The sequence below is a fragment of the Myotis lucifugus genome, unplaced genomic scaffold (genome assembly GCF_000147115.1).
Source record: "Myotis lucifugus unplaced genomic scaffold, Myoluc2.0 scaffold_129, whole genome shotgun sequence".
Lineage (NCBI taxonomy): Eukaryota > Metazoa > Chordata > Mammalia > Chiroptera > Vespertilionidae > Myotis > Myotis lucifugus.
In genome coordinates this window covers 2828600-2851945 of record NW_005871177.1, presented here as the reverse complement: position 1 = coordinate 2851945, position 23346 = coordinate 2828600, and the positions used below count along the sequence as shown (strand labels likewise).

At 51.7% G+C, this 23346-nt stretch overlaps 1 long non-coding RNA gene across 1 annotated transcript in view; it reads right to left on the bottom strand.

The window, feature by feature from the left end:
* Positions 1–22745, bottom strand: part of LOC111827085 — a 26582-nt gene extending 3837 nt beyond the window's left edge. Inside the window, exons 1-2 of the long non-coding RNA XR_002830567.1 lie at positions 22677–22745; positions 20406–20470 (exon numbers count right to left, since the gene is read on the bottom strand). This is a non-coding gene — a long non-coding RNA (uncharacterized LOC111827085). The remainder of the gene's footprint in view (positions 1–20405; positions 20471–22676) is intronic.
* Positions 22746–23346: the final 601 nt, after the last annotated feature.

The window sequence follows — 23346 nt, the reverse complement described above, 5'->3', positions numbered from 1 at the left end:
GAGCGTGAAGTAATCTGTGTGAGATTACAGAGTGTCTGGGACAAAGATGGTTCTCAACAAACACTAGCTTTCTCATATTGTCCTAAACATCATTTATTAACCGCTAACTTTCCTTAAGTTGGCTGATGGAGCCTCAAGAGGTCCTTAGGGTATTGGAGACGATGGAGTGGAGGCACTGAGCGGAGACTCAGCAAAGACCTTCTTCCTCTTGTTTCCTGGCCCCCACCACCCACGCTCACCCATCCTCCTACTCCCCCCACTCCATCTCTCCAAAACCCTAAGGACCTCTTGAGGCCCCATCACCCAACTTAAGGAAAGTTAGCGGTTAATAAATGATGTTTAGGACAATATGAGAAAGCTAGTGTTTGTTGAGAACCATCTTTGTCCCAGACACTCTGTAATCCCACACAGATTACTTCACGCTCAAGAAAACCCCAGTGATTTGGCACTGTGCTTATTCCCATTTTATAGATGAGAAACTGAGGTTCTGAGCAGTGAAGCAGCTTGCCAGTATGTTAAACCCAAGCCATCTGAGCTTTCATTCTTACCCTTTCTCTTCGATTGAGCTCCCAGGAGCGCTTGAGAACTAAACTTAGACACTTAGGAAAAAGACAATGCTTAACCCCAAGCCTCAATCACTACCGTAAAGGGCACCTACATGGAGACATATTTTGAGAGAGAACCGCTCTGGAATCGCTCCCAGGTAATCACCTATTGCCCCCATTGCTAATTCAGAAGGATGAAAGGGGATTCAACTAACCTCTTGCTTCATTCTTTCAGTTTTTATCTGTTCCTTTTCCAGACTCGCTGCCCAAAGTCACACAGGTGGCCTGCGCATGGCCAGGATGACCCCCCGGCAGGCTGCTGCCAGGTGGCCCCACACCCCATGTCTGTCCCTCAGAACCACAGTCCTGCTTGCTCTGACCCTCCTGAGCCACTCTGCCCTGAGCTGAGTGGGACAAGTGGAAAGAGAGGCCCCCATCACCTCTCACCCCACCCCCAACAGCTGTCCCCAAGGAGTCCCAGCCCCGCTAGTGGGGACAGGGCCAGGGGCTCTTGAAGCCAACTCAGCAAGGCTGGGCTCTGCTCTGTCTCCGCCTTATGAGACAGCCTCTAGGACCATGCTGTCTGCAGACGTCCCTTGGAAAGCTGATTCGAAAAAGCAGATCTGATGACAACATTGTCCCGTGGAGGCTGAGAGGGAGCTAAACCGGAGGAATGCAATTACCAGCTTGGAGTGAGTCCGAGACACCAGCTCCCAGGAGGCCGCAGGACTTCAGAAGCAGCACAGGGTGGCGCCACCAGCAGCCCAGCTCCCCAAAATCTGAGCAGGGAGGGGGAAGCATACAGCCCCCACCAGCTGCCTGTCCTGGAGGCACTCACCTCTGCACCCCCAGAGCAGAGTTGGGGCACATGGCGCACCTGGACCCAAGCCTCACCGGTGGTTAAGACCTCTGGGAGCATTTTGGTGCTAGGTCCTCAATGCACTTGATTTTGAAAAAGGGATTCAGAGGAAGCAGCTCACGGCCATGGAAGGAGTGGGGGTCTGGATTCCGGCTGAGTCTCCTGGCCACGGTGAAGAGGCAACGTCACACCTCATGAAGGGAAAGGCTGTCCCTTCTTGCCGAGCTCTCTGCCCCCAGCTTTCCGTTTATGGCCAGTGTCTGACTGTCCTCGCCTGCCTGGGGAACTAGGTGGGACAGTCTGGTTCATAACCAGGAGGCAGGTTTGAATGCTCCCATGTGGAGAGCTCTGTGCTCCTGTGTGGACCCTGCCCCAGGGGACCCTTGGCAGTGGGGACACTGGACTGAACGCCACCTACTGACTGCAGGTCAGACTGTGATCCAGGCATCTCTGATGGAGGAGCCTGAAGACACGATTGCTCTGCCCAGGGGGCTCCGGGAGATTTCACGGAGGAGGTGACCTAAGAGCTGGGAATATGGAGCAGATCATTAAGAAATGGCAGCCCAGCCAGTGTAGCTCAGTGGTGGGACATCGACCCATGAACCAGGAGGTCACAGTGTGATTCTTGGTCAGAGCACATGCCCGGGCTGTGGGCTCAATCCCCAGTAGGGGGCGTGCAGGACATTGACATTTCTATCTCTCTCTCTCTTTCCCTTTCTCTGAAATAAAAAAATATATATATTTAAAAAAAGAAAGAGAGAAAGAAAGGAGAAAGAAAGGAAGAAGAAAGAAAGAAAGAAAGAAAGAAAGAAAGAAAGAAAGAAAGAAAGAAAGAAGAAAGAAAGGGCAGATAGCTCTCCAAGTGGGCTGGAAACAGTTTTCAGCCCCCACAAGGCAGAGGAGCTTGTCCACAGACTGGGCCTGGCTCCCTGGAGCCGGGGTCATGCCAGGCCACATCCCTGGCAGCATGCTGACGGGCGTTCAGGAGCTTGCCCTCCACCGTGCCCCGCCCTCTCTCTGGTGCCGAGATCCAGCTCTGATTCAGTCATCTTTCCCTCCTAAGACGCCTCATCCATGCACTGCTCCTTCATCCTCCCGGCAGCAATGTTGCCCCACTTGAAGCACATTTTTAAAACATGCACAAAAGTAGAGAATGTAATGCACCCCTATTGTCACCCAAGTTCAATTATTTTTCAAGTCAGTCTTCTTTTGTCCATACCCCCTGCTGCTTCCCCCCACCTCACCCCAGACATCATATTTCATGCGTAAACATTTCAGGAGGTATCTCAAACAGATCAGCGTTTTCCTAGCACACATCCACAGTATCATTGTCCTTCCTTCAAAAGTGTTATCAATTTCTGAACATTATCCAATATCCAGCCACTGATCCCGCAGCCTGGATGCTGCTGAATGCATCTCCGAGATAACACTGGATATGTTCCCTGTCCTTTGAATTTCCTGTAAAGAGATATTTAGATCTAAAAACTTAATCCGGGTCGGTACGATTATTCCTGGCAAGAAACATCAAAGGTGGCCGAGTTCCTTCCCTCGGAGGCACGTGGAGTCTGGCCGCTTTCTGTGACTTCGGCAGGCGCCGATGACCACTGCCAGACCCAGTCAGCCTTCAGAGCGGCCACTTGGTGATGTCCTCCTTCTGGAACTCTTTCGTTTATTAGCTAGAATGCTCCCAGGAAAGAGAAACTTCATAGAAAAAGGAAACTTGATTCTTTCCCTTCTTCTACCAGTTTCCCAAAGAATGAATTGCTTCCCTTCCATTCTCCACAAGTGACCAATGAGAGCTGTATTTTTGCATCATTATAAAGGCTTGGGTGTCAACATATTTGACGTGCTTTCATCCATTGCAGTCAATCTCTTGCAGCTATTATCCTAATTGATGTTTGAATCCCCTTGTCTTTGGCTCACAGGAGCCACTTTGCCCGTGTCCACTCTGACAGCTCCCTTGCTTTCTGGTGTGACAACATGTTCCAGCTCATCTTGCACATTCATCTCACTCTTGTTTATTTCAATAGCAGGTCCCCTGACCCCGCCTCACATCTGTCTGTCTTCACGGCAGCCAGATTGATCTTTCCTTAAATTAATGTTGGCTCTTTTTCTCTTCTTGGGAGCAGGGTGAGACAGGGAGCAAACATGAGCTTCGGAAGTTGGGAGAGCTGAATTTGAAAACTGCCCATGCCAGTGACAAGCTGGGCACCCCTGGGCTGGTTACATCATCTCTCTGGGCCTCCACTGCCAAAACCGTAATATCTTACTTTAGAGATCATGGTAAAGGTGACATGTAAAGCACCTCGTTTAGAATCTGGCAAAAGTGAGTGCATGTCAATATCCATTCCTTTTCTTCTTGTTCTTTTCTAGAAACATCCTAGTGCCCTCCCTACTGTCCAAACTTTCTAGCCCCCTCTAGTCTGACCACATTATCCACCAATCCTATTTCTGTGCCTTTTCTCCCCAGCCGCCTGCCACTCTGATCCCGCCAGCCTGCTCTCACCCCATCTACTAACTCCCTCACCATCCTCTATGTACCCTGCCCGCCCCCACCTCTTACACGCCCACGTCCTTCTATTTATTCAAATCCTACCTCTGTATGAAGACCCAGCTCATGCCTCTGTTTCCCCCACCCCTTCCGCCCTCAGTTTCTTCCCATCCCATGAAGCCTGATGGGGCTTCCTGCCCCTCGGGCTCCGAATCATAGAATCCTGGTGGCCCTGACCCACCCGCTCCCCACAACAGACTTCAGGCAGGATGTGGGAGGATCCTGGAACCTGATCTTTACAGAGACCTGGGGGGCGGGGAGGGGGCTCAGTTTTCTTGACCAGATGTGGCCCCATCGGAACGAGAAGAGCCCTAAATGACGTCCCCTAGGGAAAGCTTCCCTGGCAGTCTGGCAGCCGGGTCTGAAGCTAAAGCACCGAACTTTCCATGGAAGAGCCGTCCACAGAGTGGCGATGAGTGACAACACTCAGCAGGATGGCCTCTGCTCCCCAAGACAGGACGGCCCGCCCCGACTTGACAAACTGCCCCCAAGCACCACAAAGTCCAGGGAGGCAACCTTGCCACGTGATGTCCACCCATGGCCCTTCCTGACCCCCAGGGCCCGGCTGAGGATGGAGCCCACAGGCAGAGCCCAGTCACTGCTGCGCAGAAAAAGAAATGCTGCTCCAGTGAGACGCAAATGCAGCTCAGGGCCGGTGGCCCTGGGCTTCCGAAAACAGCCCTCCCTGGGCTTTCTTGGGTCTTTGGGTTTAAATGAAACCCCTGCTCCTTCTCTCAAAAGGCATCACCCAGGTAAAGGGGTTTGGCCAAGCCGGGCTCAAAGCTCAGCATAAAACAGTAACAATGATCCAAGCAATACAACTGGAATGTCCCCGAGGACTGGAGGGAAGGGGAGCCTGGGACAAAGACGGACTGGACAGCAACCCAAGAGGAGCTGCCCAGTGAGGACATTCTGGAAGCACTGGCAGGGCCCCTCTGGACAGAGATGGACCTTTGAAGTGGCCGCCTGTCAGCTCTGCACTGTCACCGCTGCTGCCCCACCATCAGGGCGCACGCCTGGGCTGATGTGCTCTAGGCACGCGGGAGGTGGCCAGAGTCCCGGCTGGTGGCTCTGCACCCAAGGCATCAGAGAAGCAGGCGGTGAGTCGGGTGGCCATCGCTGGAGCAGAAGTGAGACAACCCCAATTATTCTGGAGCAAAAGTGGGGAGCGGCACGAGTGGGGTGCGCTCTGCTCTCTCGACAGTGGAGTAAATGGGATCTCGGGTTGTTTTAGGGGGTGTTAAGGGAATGGTGTCAACTTCCCCTCAAAGGGGAGGGGTGCGTGGGGACGTGTGTGGCCCTGCTCTGGTCTGAACCCACCTTAGGGCTCTGTGCCGGCTGAGAGCAGGAGGAGGTTCCCAGTGGGGGACGCGGCTAATTACCTCTTGCCATCACCTAATAAATAACACTTAACAGCAGCACAGACACCCCAGGCTACATTCCAACAGCGGCTTGAACATGCCAGCCCCCTTCCCTCACAGGCTTGTGGCAGGAACAGCACCTGGGAGTGTGCAAACACCCCTGCCCGGGCTCCAGAGCCCCTCCCGGAGGCCCCACACCCAGCCCTGCGGCGCTGTACCAGGAGGACTGAGACAGATGCTGGTGCACGTGCCTTTAAAGAAACCCGGGACCGCGCTCTACTGCCGACAGTATAAATAGGATGTGCTCCCTGTGTCTTTCCGGAGCAGGTCACGTGTGCAGGTGCTCCTCCCTCTGCCAGCCCTGCACCGGTCTCTCTCCGGGGCACCTGAGCCACTTAAAAGAGGAAGCCTCAGGGCCAGGCCCCCAGAGGCTCTGACCTGGGGGTCCTTAGAGCTCCTCTCCCCGCGGCCAGCCCAGGAAATCAAGGGCTAGAACGGCTGCTTAGGGCACCCTCGCTGGGGTTCCAGGAAACTGGTGCCGGCTTGCTTTGTATTTCAGCTATCTTTAAACACCCCTCTTGGGCTCGCTCATAAGGCTGTGCTTGTCCACAGGAATGCGCCCCCCCCATCTCCCGCCCCCGGTTACCAGGCCATCTTCCACTCCGGGGAGGGCTCACAGAGTCCCAGAAAGGGCCACCTGCCATCTCCAACATCGCCTGACCAGGATGGCCACACTGAGCCCAGAAGCAGGGTAGTGACCAGGGTGAGACAGGCTCCTCGCACTCACTGCGCACAACCCTCAGTGCTGCCTGGGTCAGTACCTCACCCGCCTCACCGGACAGCCCTGCTGGGAAATGAGCCCGTCTTGTGCTGCATCACCCATAGGTTCTGGAAGTTCCCCCAAACACCCACTGTAAACTCACCTGCTTCTAACTGAATAGGTTTGTAGCTCTTGTTGAGAGCAAGACGGACACGGAGATCACAGAGACTTGCGGACAGGGAGACCGAGAGGCTGCCCCACTCTGCCCGATGCCCTTCATGCCTCACACGTGGCATGTGGCCGCTTTCTCCTCAACCCAACTTTCAGTCCTGACCTTTCAGCTGGATCTCTGCACATCCGTCGAGCTCTGCTGGCGGGATGAGCTCCGTGAACCTGCCCATGAGCATCCCCATCATCATGCGTTTTATTCTCCTTATGCTGTTTAATCCTTGAGTGCCTTCCCTCATTCATTTGGCACCAGGCACAGAAGGTTGGAGCGGGCAGGGTCAGAGAGCTGGGCATCATGACGTCCGCATGATCCTGGGGGTTCTAAAAATCAGCAGCTCAGAAGGGACACAGTTTGCTGGATCTATCTGTCGCCAGGACCTGCCTTTCGGACCATAAACAGCACCCTGTGGGAAGGTGCCCTGAAGCCAGTAGTACACACACAGGAGGTGGAGAGAATATAAAAGGTGCAACGGAGAGAGAGAAAACTCTCAGGGAATAGTGAGTGGCCGGGAGGGGCCCTGGAGTCCTGCCTGCGCTGCTCTGTGTCCAGTGGGTTGGCCCTTTTGTGCACAAGGACCCTCGGATTCTACAGGCCAAGCTGACTGACCCCCTCCTCCCAGGGGGCACCTCTGACGCTCCAGCTCTGGCTGTCTGAGGAGGGGGCCATGAAGGAGAGGTTGGGGGTTCTGACTCTGAAACCAAAACTCTGGGAACAAGCCAGGATGGGGATTCAGGGCCAGAAGAGACGGGTGAAGGCAAACGCATCTCTTTAGTTAAGAAAGCCTCTGGGCCGCCTGGCCAGAATGTCTCAATAGCTGAGTGTCAACCTATGAACCAGGAGGTCATGGTTCGATTCAGGTCAGGGCACATGCCAGGTTGCAGGCTTGATCCCAGCATAGGGCATGCAGGAGACAGCCGATCAATGGTTCTCTCTCATCATAGATGTTTCCATCTCATCCCTCTCCCTTCCTCTCTGAAATCAATAAAAATATATTTATCTATATATATAAAAAGCCAGTGACTGTAACACTGTAACGACTGGAACGACTGGTTGCAATGACACCCATTGCAGCCAGCGAACCCAGCCCTATCGGGGGGTGGGGCTGGTGGCCAACTTCCCGTGGCCCCTCACCCCACTGGCCCCACCCCTGATCGGCCTCTCCAACCCCAATTGAGGGCGGGACAGCTGGCCAACCCTGCCGTGGCCCCTACCCCTGACCAGCCCCGCCCCTGATCACCCCCTTACCCCAATAGGGGGCGGTGTCAGCTGGCCAACATCCTGTAGCCCCTCTCCCTAGCCAGCCCCACCCCAGATTGGCCCCCCACCCCAATCAGGCAGGGCTGGCCAGCCAACCACCCATGGCCCCTCCTCCCAGCCACTGGCCCCCAGTCAGCCCCCCCCCCCAATTTGGGGCGGGGCCCACTGGCCAACCTCCTGCTGTCTCCTCCTCCCGACAGGCCCAGCCCTGATCCACCCCCATTGGGGCCAGGCTGGCCGGATGCCCCCCCTGCACAAATTCATGCACTGGGATATATATATATATATATATATATATATATATATATATATAAAAAGAAAGCACTTGGGAAGTTCTGCAGAAGAGACTCAGTTCACACCACCCTCGAGGAGATAAGGGACTCTGGGCATGAGAAACCCAAAATGGAAGTCAGGCCCAGTGTGAACTTGGGCGCATATACCACCAGTCTATGCAGGGCCTCAGCCGTGACTGGGGCCGCCGTGAGCTTTAGATCACATCTCTGGGTTCTAAAGTAAATGTCCTCTGTTAGATAGAAAGGTCCTGGAGAGGGACTTTGTCTTTTTCTTTTTGTAAAGTGAGGTAAAATACACAGAAGATAAAATTTACCATCCTAACGATTTTTAAGAGTACAGTGGAGTGGTATTCAGCACATTCACATTGTTGTGCAACCATCAACACCACCCAGCTTAGAACTTTCTCATCTTCATAAACTGAAACTCTGCACCCATTAAACAATCACTCCCCATTCCCCCTCCCCCCAGCCCCTGACACCCCATTCCGCTTTCCATCTCTGTGGATTTGAGTACTGTAGGGTCCTCATATAGGTGGACTCATACAATATTTGTCTTTTTGCGATAATTTATTTCACTTAACATAATGTCCTCAAGGTTTATCCATGTTATGATATGAGTCATAATTTCATTCTTTTTATGGCTGTATACTATTCCATTTTTGTATAGGCCACATTTTGTTTCTTTATGGGACTTTGTCTTTTCTGTCCACTGCTGTGCTGCAATATATAGAACCTTACCGGCATATCAAAGCTGTTTAAATGTGCGTTGAAAGAATGCCTTACATGAAATAACTCATTAGAGTACTTCTTTTGAGCACATCGTAAGCTTTCTGAAAGTTTTAGCCATTGTTGTGATTCACCACCTTTATCCTAAACTCATCTGTATGAATAGAACACGAAAGAGAGCAGGTCTTAGCACTGCCAGGAGGTGGCTCCATTTCCTCACTGCCACCATGCGCACACACGGAGCGAGGCAGCAGAAGCCACGAGTTGTGAAGCCACGATTAGTGAAACATTGCTAATGCTTTTGAGCTTGCAAGTTAACCGGAAGTTCTACCAGCTTCTGCCTGGGGAGGCGCTTCCTGGTCCCGGCCACCTCGGCACATTTTTCTAGGTACACACTCTGGTGGGAGCCCCTGGTCGCTGCCTTCTGTCACCTCCCATCCTTCTCAGGGGCCGCTGCTTTCCTCATAGATGAACTACCCTTTCCCGAAGGCCCAGTGCAGCAAAGAGCATGCTCTCAGCACTCGTTTTTTTTAATCTTCACCCAAGGAAATGGTTTTGATTTTTTAGAGAGAGGAAGGGGTGGGAGGGAGAGGGAGAGAGAAGCAGAAACATCGATGTAAGGGAGAAACATTGATCAGTTGCCTCCTGTATGAGCCCCAACGGGGGATGAACCTGCAACCTAGGTACGTGCCCTGACAGGAATCAAACCCACAACCTTTTGTTGCAGGGACGATGCTCCAACCAACTAAGCCACCGGTCAGGGCTGTCAATACTCTTGAACAACAGCAAATGAAGCAGCTGAGGCATGAAACCACAGCTCTCCTTGTTCCCCAGGTGCTAGGCCTGAAGAAAAGCTGGGGGTTTGGGTTGGTCACTTTCCCTTACAGGGAGAGAGGAGCCCTCTGCACTTCCTCCTTGAACATATCTGATACCGACTTCTGCGCATGGGCCACGAAGTTTCAATCGCGCTGTACATGTGCACCCGCACGTGGTATTTTGTGGAAGAGCCACACTCAAGGGGCCAAAGAGCCACATGTGGCTCGCGAGCCGCAGTTTGCCGACCACAGTCCTCGGAGATTCAGATTACTTGTCCTGAAGAGGGCGAGCCAGCAGCCCAGGCCATCTTTCTTGTCACCGTTTAGGCCCCAAGATGATGCCATTGTCTGAGGCCCCTGCTCCAACACTGTGGGCAGGTGAGAGCCAGGAGGGAGCACGGGAAAGAGGCTGCTATGTCTTTACACAGAAAACTCCAGAACCGTCAACCCTCCACTGGAGCCTCATGGCCCGGAGTTTGATGGGGGCCCCTCCACCTTCTCCTGTCAGACTTGGACAGTTCAGCGTGGCGGCCTTTGACATGAAGTAATAACTGTCAGAGAGGGTCAGGGCTGCTCCGGCGGAGAGAACACCAGCATGACCCTTGGAAGGAGAGCGGGCCCTGCCAAGTCGGGATGCAGCCCATTAGCGGGTCAGAGGACCATCCCCGCTGACACGGCTGCGCTGCCGCCTCAGGAAACCTGACCTCCGCGCCGCCACAGCCCTCCTCAGAGGGCGCTGAGCAGATGGTTTTAAACATCATCATAAAAACACAATCGAAGGCATTTCGTGGTTATTGTTACCATAATACAAAAGGAATAAATAATCATAGAAATTTTGGAGATTACAGAAGAGTAGACAGATGGAGTAAATTGTCTATAATTTCACCCCCTAAAAGATTAAATGAGATCTGTTGCCACTGTGGTGTAGAATCCTCCAGTCTTTGTTAATGCCTATGTGTGTGTGAGGTATATATGTATGCACATGTATGTATATGTATGCGTGTGCATGTATATATGTATATGTGTGTGCATGTGTGTACAGTATATGTGTGTATGTATGTGTATGAATATACAGCCATCCCCCTTTATCTGCAGGGCACACATTCCAAGACCCCCCAGGGGATGCCTAAAATCCAGGATAGCACCAAACCCTATACTATGATGCTTCCTCTGGATACACACCTTTGGGAAGGTTTAATTTGTAAATTAAGCACAGAAGAGATTAACAATCACTCATAATAAAATAGAACAATTATGGCAATACACTGCAATAAAAGTTATGCGAAGGTGATTTTTTTCTTCCAATAATTTTTATATTTTTCAGTCCAAACCTACTCCTGAATCTGTGTAGCCTTCCCTTACTTGCAGTGAATGGCTTGCCGTCACTCATTTCAGGGGGTCCTTGGCTGAAATCTTCATAGAAGCTCAATGCTATCTGGCACAACACGGTGTTCTAGCAAAAATAATTCCAAAACATTCACAACATTGTTGTGTTTGGCTGTTCCTCGATGCATTTAGCAAAGAAAGTTTGCAAGCAGAGATGGGAGGCCACGCTCTGGTAAGGCAAGGCCACTCTGCCTGTGGCCTGCAATTGAAATGGACCAAGCAGGTGGCAAAGCCAGCTGCCTCGGGCCCCAGCAGCAGTGTGCCCTGCAAGCTCAGGGCCCTTCTCAAAGGCTGCCTACAGAGACTGCGCAGCAGTCAGATGAAAGGCATTGCTTTCCACTCAGATTTAACATTTCAGATACTTCAGGAACGCCACTGTGAAAATGAGAAGAGGCTTTGGCAATGGAAACTGTTACATAAGAGAAGAGCTAGCCCTAGCCGGTTTGGCTCAGTGGGTAGAGTGTCGGCCCACAGTCTGCAGGGTCCCGGGTTCGGTTCTGGTCAAGGGCCCATGCCTGCGTTGCAGGCTTGATCCCCAGTAGGGGCGTGCAAGAGCAGCCAATCAATGATTCTCTCTCATCACTGATGTTTCATCTATCTCTCCCTTTCCCTTACTCTCTCAGATCAATAAAAAAAAATTTTTTTTTAAAAAAAGAAGAAGACCTAGGGCAGGCTGAAGGACTGTGAACAGGAGAGATTTTTGAGTAGACGTTTCACCATGGAATGAACCAGAAAGAGACTGAAAGTTTGGGGTGGGGGTTGACAAACTCACTCTGACAGAGAGCCCACACCATAAATCTCCCATCTATGGATGTTACTAATACATGGCAAAGAGCTGCAGCTTTGTTTTACTCTGTCCTCCAAGTCAAGCTCTTCAAATCAAATGTCTAATGAAGGAATGTTTACCCCCACATCCTCGAGGAGGCGTTTCTGGTCTTAAAGACAAACACGTCCCACAGCCATCGAGGGCTGATGGCACACGGCAGGTGTAATTCCTTTAGTTCTCACAGCAGCCTGCGAGGGGCCACTATCCGCAACACCTTTTATAGGTAAGGAAACTGGGGTTCAGAGAGGTGAGGTCAATTTTCTATCATTCATTCCCTGAAGTAGCCCTCAGATGCCCAGCCGGCAGCAGGGGGAGCTCTTCATTGCAGCCCTTTGGCATGACGTCAGCATCTTAGGAACCCCCTGCTCAGTGGTACCCACAGGCTGAGCTCAGCGTGAACATAGCCCATCCCAAACTGGGAAGAGCCCTGCTTCTCCGGCAGGAAATGGTTTCAGATATTTAGACACGCTGATTGGGTCACTGTCTCCAAGCCTCTTAATTGGACAAAACCATAAAATACTTTTCTTTTTAAAGATAACATACAAGAGTTCCTACTAAAACCTCTCTCTCTCTCATCCTGTCTCTCCCCCTTCCTCCCTCCCTCCCTCCCTCCCTTCCATTCTCTCTTTAAAAAAGCAATAGCAATGGAAAAAATATCCTCAGGTGAGGATAAAAAAACACACACACAAAAATGCCTGATACCAACACAAACAATAGAATTAGTGAATACAGTTTTGAAAAATGTTTTACAGTTCTTTTTGACCTCAGAATGCAGCCTAACTCAGGATGTCGAGTTAAATTATTGCATTTTATAGTCACTTGACATAGTATCTCTCTGGGTAAGTTATGCTACTGGCTCAACACCCAGTTCAGTTCACTTGTTTCATTTTGCTTTCAACAGTAAGGAGCTACTTCTTAAAATTTAATTTTATTTCATAGATACATAAACTATACGGTTCCAAAGTCAAATAATACAAAACAAGGTGAATTTAGTGGACTGCCCTTAGCAGTTGTGGGCCCTGGGACAAGGTTACAGACAGGGGCCCATGTCCCACATAGACTTGTATTTTAAAGTTCCAAAAGCCAACAAACTCTTAAATAGAATAGGTCCTATCCTGCTCTTAGACAAGTCCTTCTTCACATGGAGCTGGACGTGAGATTCCAGTTTAGAATCCTGGGCTCCTGAGAGTTCTCCCCTGGAACGTAAGGGCGTGAGAGAGCCTGCCCTCCTCCCCCTTCTCTTCCCCTTCCTCACACCCCCCACCCCCACCCTACGAGGGGCCGAGCGATGGGGCCCCCACGTGGGCTTGGGGCCGGTCGGCAGGAAATCCCAGAGTCCCGTGATCCGGAAAGGAGGGCGCTGTCAGCTCCAGGTGGCGCGGCCCCTGGGACTCCTCGCCCAGCGGGAAGGCGGGCGGAGGCGGCCAGGCAGCCCTGGCGGAGAAACCCCGCTTCTCCTTTGTCCTCTGCATCTGCCAGGTTCGGCTTCTCATTCCTTCCTGTACATACGAGTAAACTGTAGATGTAAGTATACTGATGTGCACACACCTTTACGCACAGACCCTGTCGGGAGGGGTCGGCAAACACAGGATCACACCACCAGCGTCCTGTCTGAGCAGCCCGGGAAGTGCCCTGCGGAGCCGGCAGCAGCCATGGGCCGGCCAGCGGCCAGTGGGCACGGGGACTGCGTCCTGCCGCTTAGAGGCCGTCCTCAGACACAGCCCAACTCCCTCTAACCCGCAGGAAAGCACCGCCTCCATAAAACAAGACCCACAGCGCCACCACCCTGAACTGAACCGCCGGCGGGACCATCTCCTCTTGTCCCAAATACCTACGTGTGATCACGCCCCTGCCCTTTCGGGAGGGGAAGGAAGCTTCTCCCACCGCCGTCTGCGCTGGGGGTTGGAGTGAGGAAGGGGGGGGGGGGGGGCGACTCGTTCACCCTGCAATCCGCCCTCCACAGCTCCTGGGTTTTTCTCCCCGATGCAGTCCCATCGCGCCCCCTGGGTTCCGAGCGGAGCTTCGCGGCGCTGCAGCTGCCCTTCCCTCCGCTGCAGGGAGAGACCTTGCACTCTGCCCGCCGAGCGAAGGAGCGCGCAGACCAACGTCTGCTCGAGTTAGGAGGATGGAACCAGGAAAACAAAACTCAGAGCCCCCAGCGTGAATCTGACATGAGTCTTTCTAGAACCAAAAGGGAGCGGGACTGGTCTGGGACAGCCTGGGGGGAGGGGGCACTACTTCCCTGGGGCGGCCACTAGGGGGCCTGTGGGGTCTCCCCCAGAAAAGTGGAACCAGTAAATCCACGAGCCAGTGGGTTCTTTTTTTCCACTCTAAATCAGCGGTTCTCAACCTGTGGGTCGTGACCCCTTTGGGGGTCGAATGACCCTTTCACAGGGGTCGCCTAAGACCATCAGAAAACACATATATAATTACATATTGTTTTTGTGATTAATCACTATGCTTTAATTATGTTCAATTTGTAACAATGAAATTGGGGGTCTCCACAACATGAGGAACTGTATTAAAGGGTCGCGGCATTAGGAAGGTTGAGAACCGCTGCTCTAAATAAACATATATATAATTTTAAACTTATCATAGGTTATATTGATAAGAACAATGTAGTGCCCACTCACTTAAAACTCTACCTGTAAACCACCACCTAGCTTTATTTGGGGTTGAGATCTTTCCAAATTATTTTAGAGTTAGAAATATGAGAAGCAATGTTCACTCCATATTAGCCTTACAGGAAAGATCTCCTTAAATGATAATTAGCAGAACTTTGCTGGAGGCTCTCAAAGTCCCTTTCCTGACAGAAAACCAACAGCCCCTCTGCAGTGGGCTCTTGTCCACTAGTTCTTATTGTCTCTCCATTTGTGCAATTAAAAATAAAACCTACATGGAAGCAGCCAGGCGCCATGCCCCCCTCATGACCAGCTACCCAATCAGGAATAAGGTTCACCTTGGTTACCACGGGCAACCACCACTTGTCCCTCCCTCTCTCAGGCCTTGTCACAAACACCACACTGAGGTTGAGAACATTTTCTTTGTCAAAGAAGGACCTCCCTCCTTCATACCTTCAACTCCATCCTGACACCTCAGTCCAATCTGCTTTCTTTCCTTTTCAAATACACCAACGTTTTATACACACCGGCTGTGGAATATAAATGATTCCACAGCGAGGTCAAACCGCAGGGCTGCTGGGCTGGGATGTTAGTGTTATCACTTGTAGAAACAACTTTGTCTACATCAGACAGATGGTGAAAAGAACCCGTTTGCTCTAAAGATGATATCACAAGCTAATCGTAATCCAAAATACTCTGCATGGAGATGGGACTCTCAAAAATAAATTCCGACAAAGCTACAGCATCCATTCTCCATTCCCTTCCCCTTACCATGGTGGCTGCATGCCCAGCACCACATAATGAACCATAACAGTCCTGTTTTTTGATTTCCCAACTTCTCTTGCAACTAAAGGTGGCCTATGACCCACTTCTGGCCAATGAGATTTGAACGAAAGTAGGTTCAGAACACCCAAACGTTTACTTTTCCTATTAAAGGGAAAGGCATGGCTGGTTCTACTCCTCGCCTCCCTTCTTTCTGCCTTGAACACAGACAGGTGTCTGGAGCTACAGCATTTCTCTTGCAACGACGAGGCAAAGAAAGAGCTGGGTAAGCGTCAGGGATAAGCAGCACCAGCTGTGGCAAATGCCTACCTCCGAACACTGACAAGAGCCTTTATGCCCAGCCATTGAAGCTGGCTTTCTGCTACTTGCAGCTTAACATGATTCTAAGTACGACGCACCATGCTTGACACCCTTGCCGTCGATTCTGCTGGCCCTGAAGGACTCTGGGGCGGATTCTCACCCACCTCCGCTCTCCATCACCTCCCCTTTGCAGGGCAAACCCACAAACACCCAAGCTGGGTTGATGAGATTGTGAGATTTTCCCAAGCCGGCCCAGGGGTTTTCGTCACTGACAGGTTACATGGGTGACAGTTGCTATCCAAAGAAGGTGCTTGGACTTATATCAAAGATGATGTTAATTAAAGAGCCAGTCTGTTCCAAGGCTGAGACATCTACATCCTGGGTGGGAGCGACCCCCGGGAGCCAGGAACACAGCGCCCTGACCAGCTACCCTTCTGACCAGGTGGCAGCGCCCGCCCAGCGGCCCCTGCGGCAGCACCGCAGGCCAGCAGGTGCTCTCTGGGAGGAGAATACGTTTGAATGGGCCTGAGTGCATTATTTTGAAGAAATCCTCAACATCACCTGGTCCCAGCAGCTTATTCAGCCCCAATTTCAGAGTTTAAGGAAAAAGGGGTAAAAAAAAAAAAAAGTCCTGGAATTTATGTAGCAAATCATACCCATCTATTTTGGTTTCTGGTAATATACCCTCCTGTGGGGGCAGCCTGGGTTATTATTAATCCCACTTACTGACTTCTTACACTGAGGTTCATCGGTATCTCTTGACCAGGAAGGCATCCTTGTCCGTCTGTCCACTGGCATCCCACTGCACTCACCGGGCTCTCTCCACCACTGGAGCGGCCGGATTCCAGGACACAGACCGGGCCAGGCTGACCAGGGGCAGGATGGCTGGTTTAGGGTGTGTGGCGTCCTCTCCAGCCAGCCTGTTCCCTGATCCTTCTCCCACACGCTGCCGTGGGCACCCCAAACACCACCACTTCCTCTGAGTGATGTGACAAGATCTGATGTGTAGTGTCTCTGTCTAAGATGCTTTTGTAGGCAGAGGAGTGTTGGCACAGGCACCAGCCTGTGGGATCAGCACCATATGGACAGGGCAGGCCACGGCGCTGGCCAGGGTCCTGAGATCAGACCTCTACCTGTCAGGGTGATGCAGAAAAGGGGGCCTGCTTAGTGAGGTCAAACTGAGCTGGCAGGAGCTGTCCTGGGTGGAAGAGTGATCCTTTCTGGGGTCCGCAGAGGCCCCTCACAAAGGCATTTTTTAATCTGATTGTGGTGCACGCGATGTGCGTGAGAAGAAAGCATGCCCCACAGGGGCTGCAGGAGGCCCTGTTTGAAGGGCAGAGCTCTGTGGGCTTCCACACGTCGGGGCCATGGCCTACTTTCCCCTTCACACAGCCGCTGAGATAACAAAAGCAAGGGCTGCCAGCGCAGGTAGGTCCATGGGCAATATTGATTCTAGTCTTTTGTTTCTTTTTTGTTTTTCAAAATGAAACCACAATGGAGAAGAGAACTAGGGGTGAATTAGTCTCTAGCGCTGTCATACCAAATGGACACGGGGTGGTTTAAACCACAGACATTCATTTCCCCAGTGCTCTGGAGGCTGCGAGTCTGAGAGGCGTCTGCTGCGGGTGGGCTGCCTGTTTGTGTGGCCCCCGGCGCACTGTTCGGCCTCCTGTGGGTCAGGGTTGTGGCCAAGCCCAGGACCGTGCTCTGCTCTCCTCTATCAAGCCTCCTGGGTGAGCTCTGCGTTGGTCTCCTGCACGAGGCACCGGGTGGGAGGGGATAAGGCCTATGTTTTCAGTTTGTGGCTACAGGGGAACGTCTCCTGCAGAACCCAGCCCAGCTCTGTCCCAGTGGTGCAGGTTTCCCCCTCGCTCCTGCTCTGTGTCACCACAGCTGGCGTGAAGCTCGGCAGGCAGGACGGAGCGTCCCTGAGCTCCCTTCACCTGACAATGGCCACCCTGATGCTTATGCAGCTGCTGTCCACAGACCTGGTTCCAGTCTAACCTTCGAGAGGCCGGGCTCCAGAGCGCGCGCCCTGTGCTTGGAGGACACGTACGTTTGCATCGCAGTTGCATCAGAACTTCCGGGACACAGGATGCAGCATGATATTAGCACACGCCCGGCCCTGGACTCGCACAGAGGAGGTCCTGTGGAGCGCAAGCATGGACGCGGGAGAGAACGAGCATTCGGGGAGCGGGGGTGCTGCCCGGCGTGTGCCCAGGCTGCGAGAGCTCTGAACAAAAGAGGAACCGCTAAGCCTCCATCCATCATCCAGGCAGAAGGCAAACCGATCTTTTCCCCAAACGGCACTTCTCTCCAACAAACAGCGGCCATAAAAGCAGAGGCTCCAAAACTTTAAGAGGCCATAAACCTTTTGGCAATGGCACAGGCTCTGAGAACGCACACATGAATAAATAAAAACCCAAAGCTGCTGCTGAGACATCGCCGCGTCCGGAAGCACACGGATCAACAGACTCTTAGAGGAAAGAAACACAGGCCGCTCCGCCTGACAGCATTTCACATGAGCCGGGGAGCTGCCCTCCAGGCACTGGGTCCCCCCAAGCCCTGAGCCAGCTGAACAGGGAGGACGCGTTGCGATACAAAATCGATGCCAATTTTTGGTGGCCGAATAGAGACCTCATTGAATGACTCGTAGGCTTGCAGACACTCTGCTCTGGGGAGGGAGAGAACAGCTGTCTGTGCCTAAGGAGGCAGACACACATCACCCTGAATTACCAGGTTCAAGTTCACATTCAGCCTCCCAACCAAGCGCTTCGGGGCAGAGAGACCCGTGTGTCAGGCCCTGCATTCGGTGGTGTACGTGGGAAGGCTTTCCACGTGGAAAGGCGGACATTAAATGCTGGTTTCTCCTCTGAGAGCCGCTACGAAGACCCTGCAGCCTGCTCGCACCAGGTTTCATCCTCGATTTAAAAACAGTCTTTCCCCTGCGGCCCTCTGAGCGGTGACTGGGAAGAATGACAACGAGGCCTTGGATCAGACAGAATTCATCTGACTCGCTCCCCCTGCTGGTTTTCACTGGAGCACTCAACACCCAGGCGGCATCCATGCTGCCCCTTCCCCTGGACCGCATGCCAAGGCTGTGAGCTCCATCCAGCTTCAGGGCTAATTTGTAGTGGAATTCGAGTTGAGGGTGTTTTCCTGGGAGTGGGGGGTGGGGTGTCTTTCTTTTCCTCGTCTTCTTCTCACCTGCAAGCACACCTTTCCAATCAAGTGTCCAAACATACATATCAGGGCTGAAAAATGCACATAAGCCAGGACTTGGAAGATGCTAGGCAGAGACTCCATTAAGCCCCTGGAAGGAGGCAGAGTGTGGCAAGTGGGAATAAGGCAGCATGAGAAATGAACCTATTAGACAGTCGCTCTTGGTCCCCTGAGCACTTTTTATGTGCCGGTGCCACGCTGGGTGATGGAGACATAGCAATTCCGGGGCAGAGGAAAAAAAGACAGGAGGCGTTGGAAGGCAGTTGTGCCCTTGGGATGATGGACTGGCATCCTCAGAGGGGTGCGTTTGAGGACAGGCCTAATCCTTCACCTTCTGGGTGAGGAAACGGATGCACAGAGACAATAAATTCAGTGTAGCCTTTCCAAAAATAAGAATGAAGCCTGTGACTGCTTCTAAATCACAGGACTACTATGTCTGGGTTCAAATGAGCCATGTGGACTTTCTTAGACCAATCAGGCTGCTGTAACAAAAATACCATAGGCTGGGTGGCTTAAACAGCATTCGTTTCTCACTGTTGTGGAGGCCAGCAGGTTCCCTGTCTGCTGAGGTCCGACTTCCTGTTTGCAGATGGACACCTTTGCTGGTCCTCACAGGGTAGCCACGGGGAGGGGGCTCTCTGGAGCCTCTTTAATAAGGGCACTAATCCCATTCATGAGGTCTCCACCCTCATGACCTATTCACCTCCCAAAGGCCTCACTCCCAAACATCATCACACTGGGGATCAGGATTTCAACATGTGAATTTTAGGGAGACAAAAACATTCAATCCAAATCATGAACCAAATAAGCAGCATGGCCTCAGGATCAGCTGATGAAGAGGAGAGGCTATTGTTTTTTGCGGGGAGTCAGAGAAGTTCGGGGGTCCCGTGATATCTTTTTTTACATTTGCTGATAGAAATAAGCCATCTAATTTTTTCCCACTCATGAAAAACTCCCCCTTTTCCCAAATAAAAACCTTCTCCCTTATTCCAAAATAAGTCCACTTACTTGTTTTAACGCCTCCAGGCACCAAATGCTTTCTATGTAACCCTCACAACACTCCTGCGAGGCTGGCCTCCCATTTTGTGGGTGAGGATATGGAGGCTAAATCACCTGCTGAAAGTCTCACAGCCAGCCATGATCTAGCCATGATCTAGTCAACTCCAAAGCAGATGTGTGCCTTTTCAGTATCCGCAAAACTTAGATTCATTTGCCGCAATGAGCAGGCTGTCTTGTCTCCTTCCACAACCGCAGGAAGCTGATACATACACTTGGAGCCGATACATACACTCAACTCACTGGCTTTCTCTGGCAAGGCTGCCCTCAGAGACTGGCCAGAGCAAGCGATTCCCTGCTGCACACAGGAGGGGCCATGGTGGGGCAGCAACAGCTCCCTCTGACGGCCATACTCAAAGGTGGCTCAGTCTGTGAGACTCTAAGGGACCCGGAGACAGAGTGGAGGGATGGCGGCCACCGTGTCTGGGGTGTCACAGGCTCCTTGTAAATGCCCAGACTCGTGTTCCCATAGGAATGGGGATGGCATACCTGAGTTGATCCCTGTGCACCTCCCCCAGGGTACGTCTGCTCAATGCAGTGGGTCTCATCAGTCACTGGTGTTGAGCTGACCTCCATCGCAAGCGGACAGCAATGTATGTTTATATCCCTCCACCACAACCCCCTGCTGTTTCTGCCCTAAAACCTGGTGGCAGAGCCGACTTAGAGGAATCCATTCATTCACGCATCAAACACTGAGGGGTCCCCTTTACACAACCTGCTGTTGATGTGGTAGAAATGTCACGGGCTTCCAAGAAAGACTTGTTTTCAAACTTTGGCTCTGCCACAAGATGTGTGACCTTGAGAAAATTACATACCCTTTCTGTGTCCTCTTCAGTATATCTTCTGCATGAGGCTCTGATGGAATGAAATGGCATAGCACCTAGAATGACAGGTGGTATGATGTGTTCAGCAATGGGAATGCTCCCACACTCCCCCTGGGCAGGCCCCCCCCCAACTCCCCCCCCCCCCCCCGCCGCCACCACCACATCCACATTAGACATGGACTTCCGGCGCTTCAATTCTTGGCCAAGAGTTTAGAGTTGTGACATGTGTGTAAAACAAGAAGACGAAAGTACACCCAACAGACTAATCATGTGCACCCCTTTCTCCGTGAAAAGAGGGAAAAGAAGAGCGTTTCCAGGGAATGAGACTTTTGCAGGGCGAGAATGGGAGGGCGTTCTGTAGGGAAGTTTCCAGACAGAACAGTTTGGGGACCCGAGGGGAGAGCCTCCCTGTGGCTTTGGAACCTGAAGTGAGCAGATGCGGAAGGACTGTGAGGAAGTCTCTGTGAAAACTAAAGAGCCTTGAAAAAAACTATTTTTTCCTTTGAGATATAGATGACATATAACATATTAGTTTCGGTGTACAACATAATATTCAATACTTGTATATATTGCAAAATGATCACTACAATAGGTCTAGTTAAGATCTGTAACCGTGCATGTTACAATTATTTTCTTATAATGGGAACTTTTAAGACCTACTCTCTTAGCAGCTTTCCCACATATAGTATAGTACTGCTAACTATAGTCACCATGCTGTACAAGACTTATTTATTTCATAACTGGAAGTTGTACATTTTAACCTGTTTATAGAAACACTAGAGGCCCGATGCATGAAATTCATGCACTCGGGGGGCGGGAGTCCCTCAACCCAGCCTGAGCCCTCAGGGGATGTCCAACTTATGGCTTAGGCCCGCTCTGGGGACATCCTTAGTGCTCCTGTCATTGCAGCTGTGCTCACCAGCCATGAGTTCGACTTCTGGCTGAGTGGCACTCTCCCAGTGGGAGCACACTGACCACCAGGGGGCAGCTCCTGCATTGAGAGTCTGCCCCCTGGTGGTCAGTGTGCATCACAGCAACCGCTCGTTCCGCTGTTTGGTTGATTTACATATTAGCCTTTTATTATATAGGACTAGAGGCCCGGTGCACAAAAATTTGTGCACTGGGGGGGGGGGGGGGGGTCCCTCAGCCCGGCCTGTGCCCTCTCGCAGTGTCTGGGACCCCTCGGGGGATGACCACCTGCTGGCTTAGGCCCGCTCCCCAGGGGATTGGGCCTAAGCTGGCAATCAGACATCCCTCTGGCAGCTTGGCAGCCCTCAGGGGATGTCCACTTGCCAGCAGGGAGCAGGCCTAAGCTGCAGTTGGACATCCTTAGAGCTGCTGAGGAGGCAGGAGAGGCTCCCACCACCACCACTGTACTGGCAGCCATCAGCCTGACTTGTGGCTGAGCAGAGCTCCCCCATGTGGGAGCTCACTGACCACCAGAGGGCAGCTCCTGCATTGAGCGTCTGCCCCCTGGTGGTCAGTGTGTGTCATAGTGACCAGTCATTCCCAGTCTTTCTGCTGTTAGGGTCAGTTTTCATATTACCCTTTTACTATATAGGATAGAGGCCTGGTGCACGGGTGGGGGCCGGCTGGTTTGCCCTGAAGGGTGTCCCGGATCAGGGTGGGGGCCCTGCTTGGTTGCCTGGCCAGCCTGGATGAGGGGCTGATGGTTGTTTGCAGCTGGTCACACCCCCTTCAGGGTGGGGGTCCCCACTGGGGTGCCTGGCCAGTCTGGATGAGGGGCTGAGGGCTGTTTTCAGGCTGGCTGGTGACTGAAGCTCCCAGCCTCTCCTTTTTTTCTTTTTTTTTTTATTCTGGGATTTATTTACCTTCTATAATTGAAACTTTGTTGCCGCTCCAGCTCCGAGGCCAGGGCCTGCTGAAAGCAGGTATCTGGGGTTTGTTTAGCTTCTATAATTGCAACTTTGTTGCTTAGAGTGGAGCTCAGAGCCCAGCCGCAGCTGGGAGGAAGCTTGGCTTCCTCCATCACTGGAGCAATCAAGCCTCCTGCTCACTTCAGCTGCATGGCTGCCAGCCACCATCTTGGTTGCGTTAATTTGAATATCCTGCTTATTAGCCAATGGGAAGCGTAGCGGAGGTATGGTCAATTACCATGTTTGTCTATTATTAGATTAGATTATTGTCATTGAGGAAACCTCAGGTAAAGGCTTAAAAGAAAAAGAAAAATCTCAATGGACACTGTTGTGTAGTAGTGGCAGAAAGTTGACCCGCACTGTTGCCTGAAAGTAAAAAGAGTACCTTACGCACAAGGTGATTTGGCTATGGAGAGGGTCCAAGCAGAGCACTGAAGGTGCCATCTGATTTCTTCTTACTGCTGCTGGTAAAGGTGAGAAAAGAGAGATAGGTAAGGAAGGACTGTTAAACACAAGAGAGCCAGAACTTTCTGGAAATTCTTAACCTCCCCAGATGGCAAATGATATTAAAATTAAGAAAGGGCTTCCAGGCAAAAATCAAGAACATGGCACTGTCAGAAAAACTTGGTTTAAATAAGAACCCAAGGGTGCCACTGGGTCTCAGTCTGCTTGGACTGTCATAATAAGTAACAAATGCCACAGGCTGTGTAGCTTAAACCACGCTCTCCTCTGCAGGGCTTATATGAAAGCCACTTGCCGCTGAAGCTTTTTCCTAATGGAGGCAGCCCAAGGTTTTTAAGAAAGTTACACTGGAAGAAACATTGCCAGCTTGTGGTGAAAGCGACAGACAACACAAATAGAAAAGATGCTTTTAGAGTCAAAAACTTCTGTAGGCAGGAAGCAGGCTGAGAAAATGGCACAAACACAGAAAAAGGAAGGATAGCTCAAAGGCTAGAAACAGAAGTCCACGGAGAAGCCGAGAACCATGACAAATTATTCTGAAGAACTGTCAGTTTGTACTCAGCTGGATTTCAGAATTGCTATGAACCAGTGAC